The sequence below is a fragment of the Onychomys torridus genome, chromosome 8, assembly GCF_903995425.1.
Source record: "Onychomys torridus chromosome 8, mOncTor1.1, whole genome shotgun sequence".
Taxonomy (NCBI): domain Eukaryota; kingdom Metazoa; phylum Chordata; class Mammalia; order Rodentia; family Cricetidae; genus Onychomys; species Onychomys torridus.
In genome coordinates, this window is record NC_050450.1 from 12,286,902 (window position 1) to 12,305,030 (window position 18,129).

The window sequence follows — 18,129 nt, forward strand, 5'->3', positions numbered from 1 at the left end:
AGGGGAAGGGCTGCTGACTGGTTTTCTTAACTTTTGTTGACTAAAAAGGAGTTTTGTTGCATTAAGGCACCAGAAAAGGTGGAATAAAAATTTTGTTTTGTTGTTGTTTGTTTTAATTTTTGATTTTTGAGACAAGGTCTCACTATACAGCCCAGGCTGGCCTGGAAATTGTGACAATCCTCCTGCCTCCCAAATACTTAGATTGCTAGTATGAATCATTATGCCTGGCTACAACTTGCAAAGTTACAGAATCAAATGAGAGTTAGACTCTGCTTTCCTTTCTTTTTAATTTCTTAATTAATTATATGTATGTGTACAGCTGTGTGCCATGGAACACACAGGAATGTCAGAGCACAATTTTTGGGACTCCGTTCTCTCCCTGCACTGTGTTTATACAAGCTCTCTCTTGCTTTTGCTGTACTTGTACTCCAGGATAGCTGGCCCACAGCGATTCTCTTGGCCTCCAACTTGGACAGATCAACACCACAGCATCCAGCATTCTATCAGTCACTTTCTTAACTGAGATGGAAGGTTACCTATGAGACAATAGCCTTATCATGCATTATTGGCTCTTTTTTCCTCTTTAAGAGTTTTTTTTATTCATTTTACATACCAGCCACAGATTCCCCTCTCATCTTTCCTCCCGCTCCTCCCTAGCCTCTCCCCACAACCCAGCCCCCCTCCCCTCCTCCAAAAGGGTAAGGGCTCCCATGCAGAGCCAGCAAAGCCTGGTATATTTAGTTGAGGCAGGACCAAGCCCCTTCCCCCTGCATCAAAGCTGAGCAAAGTGTCCCACCATAGAAAATGGACTCCAGAAAGCCAGGTCATGCATCAGGGATAGATTCTGATCCCACTGCCATGGCCCCTCAAACAGACCAAGTTATACAACTGTCTCCTGTATGCAGAGGGCCTAGTTCAGTCCCATGCAGGTTCCACAGTTGTGGGTCTAAAGCTAGTGAGTTCCTACGAGCTTGATCCAGTTGTTTCTATAGATTTCCCCATCATGATCTTGACCACTGTTGCTCATGTAGTACCTCTTCATTCTCTTTGACTGAACTCCCAGAACTCAGCCTGGTGCTTGGCTGTGGATGTCTGCATCTGATTCCATCAGTAACTGGATAAAGGCTCTATGATGACAATTAGGGTGTTCACCAATCTGATTACCAGGGTAAGCCTGCTCAGGAACCCTCTCCATTATTGCTAGTAGTCTAATCTGGGGTCATCCTTGTGTATTATGGGCGCTTCCTCTTGAGATTATTAGACAGTTTCTCATTGTGTACTTAAGTATTTGTGTGAATATATAAAGTCCTACCACTAAGTATACATACCTTTGAAAATTCAAGTTATACATCTTTTACAATTATTTCTTTTATTTTTTGAGTTTATACTATAATTACATCATTTCCCTTTCTTCTCTCCAAACCCTTGCATAAATTTCTCCCTGCTTTCTTTCAAATCTATGGCCTATTTTAATGAATTATTATTATATACATCTATGTATATACATATATACTCCTAAATACATAAAACAACCCGTTCAGTCTGTTACTTGTATATATGTTTTCAGGACTGACCATTTGGTATGGATTAACCAATTGGTGTGCTCTTCCATGGGAGAGACTATTTCTCCTGTTCTCAGAACTGTAGTGCTCACCTCTCATCAAGGAAACATCATTTTGTAACAGCCTGAGACCATTACAGAAAACTACAATAAATCAAAATGTGATTTCTGGAGCCCAGTTCCAGTGGCTGCATTCACAATACATCTATAATCCCACACATGAGGCTCAGGGATCATCATGGAAGATGGGGCAGAAAGGCTGTAAGAGGCAGAGGAACAGGGAACTCACTGTGAGATTGTGTCTTCTTTCAGCTGTTCCATTAAAGAGATGTTTCCACAATAAAATGCTTAATTTCAACACACACTCACTTCCATTATCTCAGTTCCATTTTATAGATGTGGAAACAGAGGTCACCAAGCCATAGCTCATGAGATTTAAGTGGGAGGAATGATTTACCTCTGACTTACTGCAAGTTGGCAGCTCGAAGTTGAACTCAAGGCTTAAACTTTGGTCCAGGTGCAAATAATACCCTAAAGAAGGTACCCAGTCTTCCCATTTACATGGGCCCATGAAGCTCTGTGTAGACAGCCTATGTGCTTCTGAGAGGATATGAGGGATAATCTATAGTGTCCTGAGGTACACACAGCATCAAAGATTAATGAAGAGTCTTGGTCTCATTGTGTGAAAAGTGTATTTTGAGATGATGGGAGTGTGAAAGATTGTACTCATTATATTCATTTGTTTCTGCTGATACTGAGAACCACATGCCTATTTCTTGGTCCAGTGTAGTATTATGCACCTATAGTCCATAGGATCCATAAAATCCTGGAAGAGAGGTAGGAAATAGCTGCTACACTCCCTATCTCCCTTCCAAATTTAACATAAAAGTCAGCATGGTATCTATTAATAGTTACTTACTATGCCATTGGTAACCTAGGTGCTGATACCAGTTTGGCTCCAATTTCTTTTTTATTCTTTTATTTATTCTTCTTTTATATGTTACATCCCAACTACAGCTCCTCTCCTTCCACTCCTCCCAGTCCCATCCTTTCTCCTCTCCACCAGATTCATTCCTCCCCTTGTTTCCCTTCAGAAAAGAGTAGGCCTCCCATGGATATCAATGGAACATGGCATAATAAGATGTAATAAGACTATGCATGAATTCTCATATTAGGGCTGGACAAGGCAACTCAGTAGGAGGAAAAGAGTCCCAAGAGCAGGCAAAAGAGTCAGAGACACCCCCTACTCTCACTGTTAGGAGTCCCACAAGATCACCAAGCTACACAACCATAACATATATGCAGAACACCTTAGTTTCTTAAAGAGATATGTCTCAAAAAAAGACATATAAGTTGGAGAAACCATAGGAGATTATGTCAGTGTTATCAGCTGTTAAAAATCCAGACCCAAACCGTAATGAGAGACTACTTCTTGCTTACTATTATGGCTGTAATAAGCCCAGCAGATAGTAGATGTGGACACCAACACTCTCACATATGGCTCGGATGTAAAACGGTGCAGTCACAGAGAGAAACAGTTTGGTGTTTGCTCAGAAATCTAGTCATGGAATTATCAGAGGTTATCCCTTCTGAAATATTCACCACAATGGTTTGAGAATATGTGCCCACACAGAAACTTGTAAATGAATGTTCACAGAAGTCTCTTTTTCGTAATGGCCAAAAGACAGAAACAACTTCAGTATCTATCAACAGAATCACTGAATAAACCAATTGTGATTTATCTAAAAAGTGGAATATTATTCAGTGACATAAAAAGAATGATGTTGATTCTCCCTCTGCCATGGCCTCACAAATCCATCTGACACATGTTGTAACTGACAAGCTTTGAAAACATGGTCCTAAGTGAAAGAGTAAATGAAGATTTCATTTACACAAAACATCTAGGCAAAGCCATAGGGCTGCAAAGCAGACTGCTGGTTATCAGGGATGAAAAAATGGGGAGCTAAGTGCTTAATGATGTGGGCTGTCTATCTGGGGTAGGGAAAAAGTTTGAAAGTAGAGAAAGATGTTGTTTGTATAACTTGTAAGTGCCCTAAAGTGAACCCTATAGTACTTTTACTGACTAATAGCATACTGTGCAAGTTTCATTTCAATAAAAATAGTAATATCTCATATAAAATATGTTTCATAAAATTAAAAATCTCATGCTTGGCTTACGCCTTTAATCCCAGCACTTGGGAGGAAGAGGCAGGCAGATCTCTGTGAGTTCAAGGCCAGCCTGGTCTACAGAGCAAGTTCCAGGACAGACTTCAAAGCTTTATAGAGAAACCTTGTCTCGTAAAAAACAAACAAACAAAAAGAATCTCAAGCTCTATTCATTTAGCTTATGTAGCCTGTGTGCACCTGCATTTTAGTAAATATTAAAGAGAATCAATATTTCTCAAATATTATTTATTATTATTATTTTGATTTTTTTTTTTAAAGACAGGGTCTCACTCTGTTGTGCTGGCTGGCCTGGAACTTGCCATCTTACCAAGGCTCATTTCAGACTCATGGCTATCCTCCAGCTTCAATCTGTCAATTCTGGAATTAAAAGTGTTGAGTCACTGTCTTAGTTAGAGTTTCAATTGCTGCAAAGAGACACCATAACCACAATAACTCTTACAAAGGAAAACATTTAATTGAGCTGGCTTACAGTTGAGAGATTTAGTCCTTATCATCATGGTGGGATTTGGGGGAATGCAGACAAACAGGGTGCTGGAGAGGTAGCAGAGAGTTCTACTTCTTGCACAGTCAACAGTAAGTGAACTGAGACTCGGGGCATTGTCTTGAGCATAGGAGACCTCAAAGCCCAGCCTCACAGTGACTCACTTCCTCCAACAAGGCCACACTTCCTCAAACAAGGTCATACTTCCTTCAACAAGATCACACTTCCTCCACCAAGGCCACACCTACTCCAACAAGGCCACACTTATTACAAAAAAAACCCACATATCTCCTAATTGTGCCACTCCCAATGAGCTCATGGGGACCATTTTCTTTCAAACCACCACAGTCACCATGCCCAATTCTAACCACTATTATTTTTAATGCTTATTATGGTAGTGTTTGCTTTATCTAGAGAAAAAGACTGAATTTTGTTGAGCCCACAGATATTGCACTCAGCAAAAGAAATTAGTTTAGGAAGGTCACTTGGTGTAGGTGTTCTGAAAACAGTTTGATAATCTTACTTGGTCAGTCAGGATAAAAATACTTTTTCCCCATTTCCTGGCAGTTATATTTTTTGTATATGAATCTTGATGAAATTCTTACCCAGGCTTCTCATGGGCCATGTGGGACAATACTCACACAGACATTGCAGAGGTGGAAGAGAGAGGTTTTTCTAGTTAGCTTCTTTGTATCAAGGACAAAAGCCTGACCAAAACCAATTTTGGAGAGGAAAGGGTTTATTACATCCTGTAGTGTACAGGGCCTCTCATAGAGAGAAGCAAAGGTGGGACCTGGAGGCAGAACGGAAGTAGAGACCATCCAGGAATGCTTACTGGCTTGCTCCATTTGCTTTCTTGGACCATTCACCTGAGGGTGACACTTACCACCCCCCACAGTGGGTGGCCTCAGCCTTCTCACATCAATTGAATTGATTAAGAAAATGCCCCATAGATACCACCACAGGGCAACAGGATGACAGATTTCTCAATTGAGATTCCCTGTTCTCAGGTGACTGTAGTTTGTTTCAAGGTGACAGAAACTAACCAGCACAGAGGCCATGTGGGCATGGCTATAGTACACCCAGCATGGGATTCTGTGAACAGTCATCAGGTGTGCTATCAGCAACACATTGTGCTCTGCAAACACAGGTCTGGGGCTGAGGGGAAGAAGGCCTGAGTGCAGGTCTCCAGCACGCATGACAAAGCCAGGCATGTCATCATGCCCCTGGAATCCCAGTACTGAGGGAATGGAGAATGAGGTAGGAGGACCCCTGGAGCTCTCCTGCCAGCTCACATACCAATTAACAAGCTTCAGTTTCATGAGAGAAACTGTCTCAAAAAATAAGGTGAAGCATAATTGAGAAAGACAACTGACATTGATTTCTGGCCTTCACAATCATGCACGTACATTTGTATGTATGTCCACATGCTGAACATCACATGCTGGTAATACCATGCACACACACAATAAATAAATAAATAAATAAATAAATAAATAAATAAATAAATAAATATCTCAGGTCTGGATGCAAAAACAACACAGAATGAAAATTTTTAGCCATATGTATACACATATACACCCAACCCAATAACATGCTATGTACAAGTTTACATACAAATAAAAAGATACATAGAAAACAGTGAGTGGCCACTTGAAGAGAATGAAGGAATGGTAATAAAACTATTGAATAAAGAAAATAATTTAGCCCTACAATCGTGGTGGACTTGGAAGAAGTATGAATAACATATGAAATTCAATTCAACTGAAACAAAAATCTATAAAACAGCAATTAATGACCTAGAGTTGTTATAACCTGGGTGGGTTCAGACTACACCCCAAGCTACCCCCTCAACTGTTCTCCACCTGGGTCTCTTACAGTCAGATTCTGTGGATTGGATCATTGTCATCTTTATGTATGTAGCACAAATCTTAAAAGATCTTATTAATAAAAAAAAAGTTGGAGCCAGGTATTGGGGTGAATGCTGAAAGATCAGAGAAGCAGAACAAGCCATGGCTAATCTCACCTTGCCAATTCCTCAGTTGATCCTTTTTTCTCAAACTGGAAGCCTCTGTGTTCTCATCTGAATGGGTCGCAGCTGAACTGTTGCTCAAAAGCCTAAAAGCTTAACCAGACTCGAGTTCCTGGTTTTCACGACTTATATATCTTTCTGCTTTCTGCCATCACTTCCTGGTATTAAAGGTGTGAGTCACCAGGCCTGGCTGGTTCCAGTGTGGCTTTGAACTCAGAGATCCGGATGGATCTCTGCCTCCCTAGTGATAGGATTAAAGGCATGTGTGCCACCATTTTCTGGCCTCTATGTCTATCTAGTGGCTGTTCTGTCCTCTGACCCCAGATAAGTTTATTAGGATGCACAATATATTGGGGAAATACAATATATCACCACATTTGCCCCTTTTTGTCTAAAATAATAAAAAAAGTTACAGTCCAGAATTACATTAATAATGTCTAGTCCATTATCATTAGACAGATTCAGACAAAAAACTCTATTTTATATATATTAACAATGTTCAGTTCAGTAACATTTGATAAACTCAGACAAAACTTTATTTGGGACCTCTAATTACCTTCAACTGATTTCTCATACCAATGCCGTCAAATTCTGTGCAGGCTGATAGGACATTGCCACCTTTAGAAGTTTCCTAGTGTTTCTACTGTGAACTTCTAGTGTAGAGCATTGAGCTGAGTGCCCAGAATCAAGGTCAGTGTGAAGAACTTTGGGATGGTGTCGGAGAAAAGTAGAGGGAATGGAAGGGCTGAAAAGTGATGGCGAAGGAGAGATGAGTTTGAGAGGTAGGCATGGGTCAGCTAGTAGAGAGTAAGGTTCTGGACCCTTTCCCAGCAGTTAATGGGGGAAATAGCAGAGTTTGAGCTGGAAAATGACAGTGGCAGGATTTACCCTTTATGAGTTTCTGACTCACTGTTTGGTATGGATAGAAGTGGATGAGAGGGGAAGAAAAGACTGCATTGAAGAAGGTATCTAGATGTTCCATGTGGGATAATTCTGGATAGGGCACAGTCAGAGCAGGTTGTAAATATATATTCAAGTCATGACATAATAATCTCTGTTTACAGATGGGAAGCAAGAAATGTCTGTGTCCACTGAACAGTGTACAGTGGCCTCAGGAAAGGTCTTCTGTTCCATAGTTTGCTGCACCTGTCCCAGCCTAAGCTCAGTCTGCAATGCCCACCTAGTCAGGTGCACTGTGCAGAACTAAAAAATGACTAGGCTGTCATTGCTGGTTACTCCATAGCATAGGTTCTCAACCTGTGTGTCACAGCCCTTTGAAGGCACAAACAAACCTTTTACAAGGGTCACCTAAGACCATCAGGAAACACAGATATTTATGATATTTATATTATTGTATTGGGTGGTTTTGTGTGTCAACTTGACACAAACTACAGAGTCATCAGAGGAAGGAGCCTCAGCTGAGGAAATGCCTCCTTGAGATCCAGCTGTAAGGTATTTTCTCAATTAGTGATTAATTGAGGAGGGCCCAGTCCATGGTGGCTGGTGCCATCCCCCAGCTGCTGGTCCTGAGTTCTATAAGAATGTAAGCTAAGCAAGCCACGGGAAGCAAGCTAGTAAGCCACTCCATGGCCTCTGCATTAGCCCCTGCCTCCAGGTTTCTGCCCTGTTTGAGTTCCTGTCCTGGCTTCCTTCAATGTTGAACAACAATGCTGAAGTGTAAGCCCAATAAACCCTTTTCTCCCCAACTTGTTTTTTGATCATTACAGCAACAAAAACCCTAACAAAGAGAATTATGATTTACAACAGTAACAAAACTGCAGTTATGAAGTAACAACAAAAATAAATTTTTTTGGAGATCATCATAACATGAGGCACTGTATTAAAAGGTTGCAGCATTAGGAAGGTTGAGAACCATTGCTCTAAAGAAAACAAGACCCCTGATAGATGATGTAGCAACCACCACTGACTGTAGCATATAGATTGTGGAATGAACTTGGAGCAAGATATGTCTGTAAATTACAGAAAGGAGCTGGATTCCCACTGTACCAGCTGGTGTCTAGGTCTGTGTACATATGCAAATCTATTGAAGTTAGGAGCTAGCTAGAATTGTAAAGTAAATTACTGAGTCATAGCTGGGTGAATTCAGGCTCATTGGATCTGCTCAAGAAGATGGGATGAGAGCTGACATTCGTTGGGTAGATATAAACTATTGGGTGCTGTGCCTTGTGTATCTCTTCCCGTCTAACCATTTGGACAGTCCTGTGATACAAGCAGATATTTTTAATCCCGATACAAATACACATTTACGGTTTGCTCTATGCTGATGGCAGAGGCAGCCCTGGAATTGACTCTTCTCATCTCAGAGCATCTCTACTGTAAGGCCTAAGTGGTCCTTTGACATGATCAGGTTTGCCAGTGGTTTTAATATGCTGTGTTCCCTGTCTCATTCTGATCCAGGAGGAGAGACAAACCCCATCTTTAGATACCAGGGTTTGTTAATAGATGCTCCGAGCCCGCCTAAGAACTGCTAAACCAACTCATCAGGCTGGCAAAACTGGGGATATGGCATTTGGTCTTCTCCAGAACGGGGCAAGAGGAAGGCTCTTGGGGGACAATTTAAGAGCTTCCAGAAAAAACAAGGAAAAGAACAGTTCCCAGAAGAACATGGGGGCTCTGGCTGTCACAACGGGGCTGCCCGTAAGACCCCACATTGCTATGGAAACAGCACATTTCTTTTTCTTTTTCTTTTTTTTTTTTTATGGAGCAAGCACATAAAACTCCCAGAATGTGTCATGAAATAAGTTACTACTGTCCCGAGGCTGCCAAAGATGTACACCCTCATTAGGGGAGCGATGTGACAGTTTGGGGTTTTATAATGAACAGTTTGCAGGCTCAGAGGCTGGTCTAAGTTTCCCCTGTTGGGATCACAGCCTTTTGAGTTTCTTTGGGGGTTGAGGGACAGAAAAGCAAGCCCCTTTCTCAAAGTGTCCATACACTAAAAATCCATCAGCCTCTGTACTGATGCAGGTGATTCGATTATAGTCTCATTTACATGCAACTGGTGAGCAAGTGCTGGCATTTCCATAAAGACACTCCCTGCTGAAATGGTAGCATTTTATTACCTGCATTTTCACCTGGAGCCCTTAATTGGCGAGCTCTGTGCCCCTCAAAGTTTTGTTTACCTGGTAATATGCAGATGTTAGTTGGCCAGATCAAAAATAGAGGTGATGCAAAGGATAAGAAGGGAGGGACCACACAGGTGTGTTTTATCCTTAGCCAGAAGTGAGGTAGTCCTTTATTTCCCACTTCACCTTGTATTTTAATGTCTTCCATTATCTTAAAAATCTCTTATGTTTCCTGCTGACTGACAGTGCCTCCAACAGGGTTTTTGAGGGTGATGAGCTTGTTTGGGAAAAGAAACCGGAAACAGAGGATTTGATTGCATAAGGTAGGGTTGGTTGAAAAGGAAGAAGCTATGACAACAAAGCTCAGAGAACACTTGAATTATTGTCATTGAGACTTGGAGAGCCATGAAGGAAGACAACCATTGCAACTCAGTGATGAAGACAAGCCAGGGCATCTCAGAGAAAGACTTCTGTGGCATTCAAGAAAGAGCTGCCATAATAAAAAGGACACCCAGATACTCATGACATGATGATATATGTCTCTTTTGGGGGAATTCTCACTAAGAAGAGGCTGTGTGGGCAGGTGCTGTGTGCTTGATCCAAATTTGACTTTCTATTCTGTAATTGGCATTTTGGAGTGCTTCTGTGTGCAGGACACTATGCTTTCTAGCTTCATCATCTTAGTGAGCTATGTAGCCTCTCTAAGCTCTTGCTAGTGATGGTCACAACAGAAAACATCGACTGTAATATAAACAATGCATGCTCACCATTGCACTTCTAACCACTTGCAAACATGAGTAGCACCACAATTCTCTTTTAATTGAGAACAGCAAACAAATGATCTCTAATACGGCTAGGGTCAGATTACCTACTAGAGATTCATGAACACCAAGGTGGAAATGAATAGAGAGCAGCAATGATAACAACAATAGTGGCAACTCCCAAATATGGCTTTTGAGATGGCTTATTTGTTGTTCTTGAACTTTTTTCTTAAAGTTGTAACTTTTAGATGGACTGTAATGTGGCTGAGATGATGGGACTGTTGTTGAAGGTGCTTATGTTGGCGGTGGTCACACTGACAGTGATGGAGGCAATGATGGTAGGGAAAGTAATGATATTTATGTTAACTGTGGTGATTAATGATGGTGACAATGGTTATTATGATGTTGGTGATCATTATAGTGATAATGATAATTATAGTGCTGATGATGTAGCAATGCTATGATATTATGGTGATGATGGTAGCAACTGGTGATGATTGAAATGATTATGATAGGGTGTTGGTGAGGGTGATGATGTTATTGATGCTGATTATTATTATGATGATGGTAGTGATGGTGAAGATGATAATGGTGATTTTTATGATGAGATTATAGTGATGACTATGATGATGAAAGTGGAAATTATGATAATATTGCTGATGGTGGTAGTAATGTTGATGGTGATGATAATGATATTGATGATGGCAATGGTGATAATAATTGAGGGTAGTGATAATAACAATAGTAATGTATAGTAATCACCAATACAGTTACCATATCTTGGCTTTTTACTACATATTTTGTTAATAATCGTACTCTAGCTCATTAAATTTTTGTAACACTACAACACAAATGCAATATATATGTTCCCATGTCTCAGGTAAGATGACTAATGTTTAATAATGTGTTCAAGGTTGTAGTTTTCCTCACCAACCAGATCTTCAAATGATGTTCTAAGAGCTTAAATTTACTAGCTGGACCTCCAGACAGCTAACAAGAATAGGAAAGGATAGAGCATCATCTTCTACTTCTAACTGACTTATTTGCAGAGTTTCTAAAGTCCTGCATCTACTGTGGATCTTGTCAGAAAGAAGAATCACTTCTTCCTGGGGAGGGCAGCTCTCCTAAGAACACAGACAAGGCAGACAAATCTCAGTACCTATCCATGCTATAGGAAGAAGTATCTTTGTCATAGCACCTAATAAAGAGTGACTCCTTGGCTATAAAAAACTGAAGGAATGCTTACCCCCTATTGTTTGGGCTCAGTGACATCTTTATGATATAAAATACTCGTGCATTATTTAAACTCATAAGTTTCTAGAGGAAAAAAATCTCCATAAACTCTATGAACTCATCCAATGTCAGTGTTCATGCTGGTTAATTCATGTCTGTAGACCTTCAGTTAAATTTTCCTATGTGGAAAACTGGGTGGATACTTTGCTAAGTTGAGATTACTGGTGATACAAAGAGTTAAAAATGCATTATGGCCTAGATTCTGCTACCATGGCACTGTAACCTAGAGCAGCTCATTAACTGATCAGGCCAGTTTTATCATCTTAAAATGTAGCATAATAATATGGTTACTGTCTCATTTTAATGTTGGAATAATGAGAAAATGAGCCAGATATGGTGTCTTCTTATAATCCCAGCACTTAGAGGCAGGAGGGTCATGAGTTCAAGGGCAGCCTGGTTCTTATAGCAAGGCCTTGTTTCAAAAAATCAAAACAAAACAATGAGAATATGACAGTAAAGGTTTTCTGGAAAGCTGAATCAGTGTATTTTCAAAGTGCTAAAGACAATTTTAACATAAGATGGACTCTTGTGCTGATTATATTCAATTTCACTCCTGGTTTCTCACCTACACTTTCATTCCCATTTTCTGCTCATCTCTGAGACCCGGGAAGACTGACTTGTAGGGATTGCATTCACTGCCTTTCTTGTTCTTTAGCGTCTAACTAGGTTTGTTAATGGGTTGTAATCACATGGAGTTGAGAATTGGAGGGCAGTGAGGATGAGGCATTTATTCCCCTAGGTTCTCATCTTTCAGGACACCTCTGGTTGACCTTGTGTTCTTACTGAGGCTACCATTCCTATCAGATCTTTCCTGTACCACCCTTAAGTTGCTCCTTTAGACCTTGGTTGGCGACAGTGCTCATAACTATCCCCAAGCATGGTGAGTTGAAAGAAAATTCCCCAAAGGGAGTCACTAGTAGGAGGTGTGGCCTTGTTGGAGTAGGTGTGGTCTTGTTGGAGGAAGTGTGGACTGAGTCACTGTGGACATGCACTTTGAGGTCTCAGATATGCTCAAGCCATGCCTACTGAGACAAACCACTTCCTGTTGCTTCTGAGTCAAGATGTAAGGAATCTCAGCTCCAGCACCTTGTCTGCCTGCACACTGCCTGCCATGTCTCACCATGATGATAATGGACTAAACCTCTGAAAATGTAAACCATCCTAGTTAAGTATTTTCCTTTTTTAAGAGTTGCTATAGTCATGGTGTCTCTTCACAGTGACTGAAACCCTAACTAAGACACCAAGGTTCTAGGAAGTTCTTTACAGGTTTCTATTACTCCTGCCCTTCTTTTGTAAGCATCCATTAATTAAATATTCCACTATTTACCCAGTTTGGGTGTGTAATATTTGCCAAGACTTTGACTAATGTTGGGCATTTGAGATAGTTGTAGCAATAACTCAGTCTTCAATTCAAGATGATGCTCTAAGTTTGCAACTGATACCCACAGAGATGAGAAGGACTCTCCCAGTCACTTTTCCAATCAGTGGAGAACACTCAGCACTAACTCAGGTCTCCTGATTCCAGTTTTATGTCTAGTGTGTGAAACTTCCTTCCAATGGAGAGCAGTACCATGAGACTTGGGAAGCCTACGAGGAAGAGAAATTAACTATGTGTCTACATATGTCTTTTAATGCAATATTGGATCTACAGATAGATTGCAGCCAGACTTAGTGAAAGCACAGATTTGATCCACAACCCATAGTGACATTTCTGGGATGATGAATCCCAGAAGCAATGAGCCCCGACTTTACTAATTATTGACAGTTTCCATATTTCTATTCTTGCTTCCAATTTTGAACAGCCAAAAAGTCAAATGTAGTCACTGAAGTTCTGGTGACATATCTCAATAAGTAAAAAGGTTGCCATTTAAGTTTGAGGACCTGATTTCGAGTCTTAGAAATCACATTTAAAAAGCTGGGCATGTGAATGCTTGCTTGGTATCTTATTGCTGGGGAGGCAAGGACTAGGGGATATCTGGCCAGCCCATCATAGCCTTCTTAGTATGTTCCAGGTTAATGATAAATACTTTCTCAAAAGACAATGTGTATGGTGCCAAGGAAATATCTAAGTTTGATCTCTAGCCTCCACACACATACACATTGAGTTTTCTGGGTATCTTATATGATGCTCTAAATGAATGTATCTTATTCCAGATTCCTTCAATCAGGTTACTCCTGAAGGTTATCATCCTCCAATCAAGGCATCCTTGAAGATGTCCTTTTTTATTTTTCTGCTGTAAGGTGTTTCCACTCACCTGCCTGCCTGTGAATCTATGTTAATAAATAGCTTTTTTTCTCTCATCTGGTCTTCATTGATCTCATTGAGATTCACTTAAAAGTAACATATCTTATGATAGACAATTGAACATGCTGATATACAATTGAGTAACTCAGAAAATTGGCCAATTCAGCAAAGGGACCCTAAACTAAGAGTCACCATATTGTGGGCTCTATGGCCCTCAGTAGAGTCAGGGTATCCTATTTGTTAACTATTCAGGCAATAAAAAAAGATGCTGATATCAGCTGCTGTCAAGAAATTGGTTGCATGATTCAAAGAACAAAAATAAAGGAAAAGGAGTGGAAGGCAGGATAATTCAATTCACTTCAGGAGACATTTTCACACCTGATCTTGTTGAAAATACCCAGGTTTAGAGGGCTGGATTGATTCATTTTAACACAAGATCTCACAGCTCCTGGAGCAGCTGGGTTAAGATTCAAACTCAACTACAATGTCCATGCTACATCCCTTCTCTGACATTCCAGGTAACTAGGAGTATTCATGAGTATCAGATAGTTTGGGTTAAAGTTAGAGGGCTACTTAAATCAATAGAGCTAGACTAACTATTTAGTATGGCTGAGCTTTTCTTAATACCTCCATTATTTTGAAATTGCTGTGAACACAACACTTGACAGAAAACAGCCCAAGGGAGGAGAGATGAATTTTGGATCATAGTTTCCAAGGGTTTCAGCCTATAGTGCTGGGAAGGAGAGTGAAGCATCTCACTTCACATTAGAGAGATTGTGACACTGAGGATATGCAGCAGGACCAGGAACCAAAAAGAGTGAGACCAGACCATTGGTGGTTATAACCTTCCAAGGTCCACCCATAATGATCTGCCTCCTCCAGCTAGGCTTCCCCTCTCACTGGTTCCACCCCTTCAAAGATAGCAGCAATAGCTGGGGTACAAGCATTCAAAACATGAGCCTCTGGGGCCATTTCACATCCACTCTAGAACAAGGCTCAGTAGGAAAATGGCTGCAACAATGGGTGGGCACTCTGTGACAGTCTCATTTGGTTTTACAGAAAGCCTTCTGCTTTAGCCGCCAATCTCAATGGTTTTATGTTCTCTCCACTCTTTATCTACTTCCTCCAGAGAACATTTGACAGAGTCTGGGGATACTGCTGGTTGTCACAGCCAGACACAGGGTGTTTCTAGAATCTAAAGGGAAATGGTTGGGGTAGATTAATATCTTATACGAAAGGACAGCTCTTTCCAACTCTGAAGTTATCTGGCTTCAAATTTTAATAGCGTCAAGCTAAAGCCCCAATTTGTACACCTCCAAGACAAACTTAGTCTTCATTGTAGTATCTCCTCAGCATATGGCTTGCTTCTCTTATCACTATGAAATACAAAGTGATGCTAAGTAATGATATCGCTTTAGAGTGTGGAGCAAACTTTGTGCTCTGTCTTTATGAGCTAGGGCGTCTTCGAACAAATTACTCAGTCACTCTGAATCCCAGTACATCTTAGCTGTACAGTGAAGCATTTCAGTGTTTATGTCATTGAGAATATGCATAGATTGAAACACATACACAGACACCTTATATAAGGTGCAGTATAATAGGCTGCCAATCATATTTGTGCCTTCTTCCTTTGGGACTGATGCTATAACATTCTCCTTTAATTTTAGAAAGAATAATACTGTGGAAATTTCTTTCTAAGCATTGGAATCAAATAAAACGGTAAACCCAAGTCCTAACTTGGTAACAAGAAATAAAGTTTAAAAATGCGCAGGGTGAAATTATAACATAACTGAAATCGAGCTGGCCTCCCACTTGCCTCATTACATGCCCCCAAACTACCTAGTAGACTTCTGGGAGATAAAAGAAGGGATAAATCATGATTATGGTCATCAGACACCAGTATAGGAAGGACGGGAAAACTTTGTCAGAGGACAAGGAGGGCAAAGTTAATGGAGTCTCTAAATCAGCTTGTTTCTGGTATAGGAACAACAGAACCCATCCATCCATTCAGAAACCAAACAGAGTTATTTCACTGTGAAAAATCAGTCTATATAATTTATGAATCTCCTCTTTTATTTTCCCTGGTTAAACAACAGAAGCAGATGATATTGGATCCATTTTCAACTCTAGCTGGGCTAAGAATGTGATCAAAGGTGGAGGAACCTAATGAAAGCAATAGGAGGTTGTTTATAACCCGCCAAGGGCTCAGACTTCTAGCTGAGACTGCTCCAATGTGAAAGCTATTTCTAAATACTCTAAGAAATATATTTAAAAGACTTATTTTCTGAGAATTTCATACATGTATATAGTGAAATATGATTGCGTCTACCTCTTTCTCCACTCCAACTCACTCTACAGCCTTCCTAACTTCTCTTTGATAATCTATCAAGTCCAACTAGTGCTACTCATGTGTGTATGGGTGTGAGATCATCCAAGACCGTCTAGGAAAATAACCAGTGGCCATTAAAGAAGAATGATTGCAAATTGCTCCTCTGTTAGGGGTGGAAGATCCTTTCTTGAGCTTATCATGGTGGCCCATTCCTTTAATCACAGTACTGGGGAGGCAGAGGCAGGCATATCCCTCAATTTGAGGCTAGCCTGGTCTACAAAGCAAGTTCAAGGACATTAAAGACTATATAGAGAAACGACATCTCACAAAAACCTAAAATGCGGGGAGGGGGCTTTCCCATCTGTGCTGTAATTTTAGTTGGTTTGTTCTTGTGCAGGTCTGGTGCAGACAACCATGGCTACTGTGAGTTTGTGAGTGCAACAGTTGTGTCATGTCCAGAAGACAGCATCTCATGGCAGTTGTCATATTCTCTGGCAGTTACATTCTTTCTGCCTCCTTTTCATGCTGCTCCTTGAGCCTTGGGATCTGAGTATGTTAATAAAAATGTCACATTTAGAGCTAAATAATAACAGATACTTTATTATTAGCACTTTGACCAGTTAAGAGTTTCTAAACTGACTGCTGTCCACTGCTATGGGATACTGCTTTTGTACACTGGTTTAATAAAATGCTGATTGGCCAGTAGCCAGGCAGGAAGTATAGGCAGGGCAAACAGAGAGGAGAATTCTGGGAAGAGGAAGGCTGAGTCAGGAGCCGCTGGCCAGACACAAAGGAAGCAAGATGACAAGGCAGAACTGAGAAAGGGTACCAAGCCGTGTGGCTAAACATAGATAAGAACTATGGGTTAATTTAAGTGTAAGATCTAGTCAGTATTAAGTCTGAGCAAATGGCTGAGCAGTTATAAACAATATTAAGCCTCTGTGTGATTATTTTATAAAAGGTTGTGTAACTGTGGATGAGAGATTTGTTCCAATTACCCGCAGGCTGGGACACAGGAAACCTTCAGACCACAGTCCACTGTGAAAAGAGGCTGCTCTGGCCAAGGTTGGGGGGTAGGCCAGGTATGTGGGAATATCTAAAAGACAGTTTACAATATAATCTATTTAGCAAAGTAACAATAGTACGTTTTACCCTAGGGCCTATGGCCTCCCCATCCATGAACTATCAAGAGAAGTGATTTTTGAACATGTAAGTACATATCTAAATATTTATATCATTTGGACCAGAGTATATTCTCCATATATTATCACTTTAATATAATTAAAATTGTATAGGTTACTTTCAACTCTTTTAAAATTGAGATTATTTGGATCATTCTCAATTTGAAACTACTGAAAACAGCAGGAGTTGAACATTCTTCATTTAGTTCTGAGACAGGGTCTTTCTATGTGTCTCTGGCTAATCTGGCACTCACAATCCTTCTGCCTTAGCCTCCTGAAGGGCTGACATTATGGCTCCTATGGCTGAGAAGAACATGTTTTTGTAAAGCTTGGAGAGGCCCTCAGTAACTTTTGCTTCCAGTGTTAATGATTTTCCTTCATTCCCTGCCCATCCCAATGTGAAGTACTTGATTCTGACCAATATAATGTGGTGGTGTAGGGTTGTGTGCTGATTAGCTTTTTTTCAACTTGACACAAGGTAGAGTCTTGAGAAAGGGAACCTTAACTGAGAAAGTGCCTTTATCAGATTCATCTGTAGGCAAGCCTATGGGGTCATTTTCTTGATTACAACTTATGTGGGGATGTCCATTGTAGGTAGTGCCACTCTAGGGCAGGTGGTTCGGGGGTGTATAAAAAATCAGGTTAAGCAATCCATGGAGAGAAAGGCAGTAAGCAGCATTCCTCCATGGCCTCTGATTGAGTTCTTGCCTCCAGGTTTCTGCTTAAGATCCTGTCCTGATTTTTCTTCATGACTATAAGCTGCAAATGAAGATAAAGCCTTTTCTCTCTTGGGTTACCTTTGGTCATGGAGTTTATCACAGCAACCAAGAAGCAAACTGACAGGATGTCATTTGGTTGGTACATTATAAAAGATTCTGACTATGTCTACCTAACAGACTCTGATTTCTCTCTCATTGGCATGTCAAGTTATCTAATTTTTTTGTTACTTTTTTATTTTCATCTGTGTGTCTTG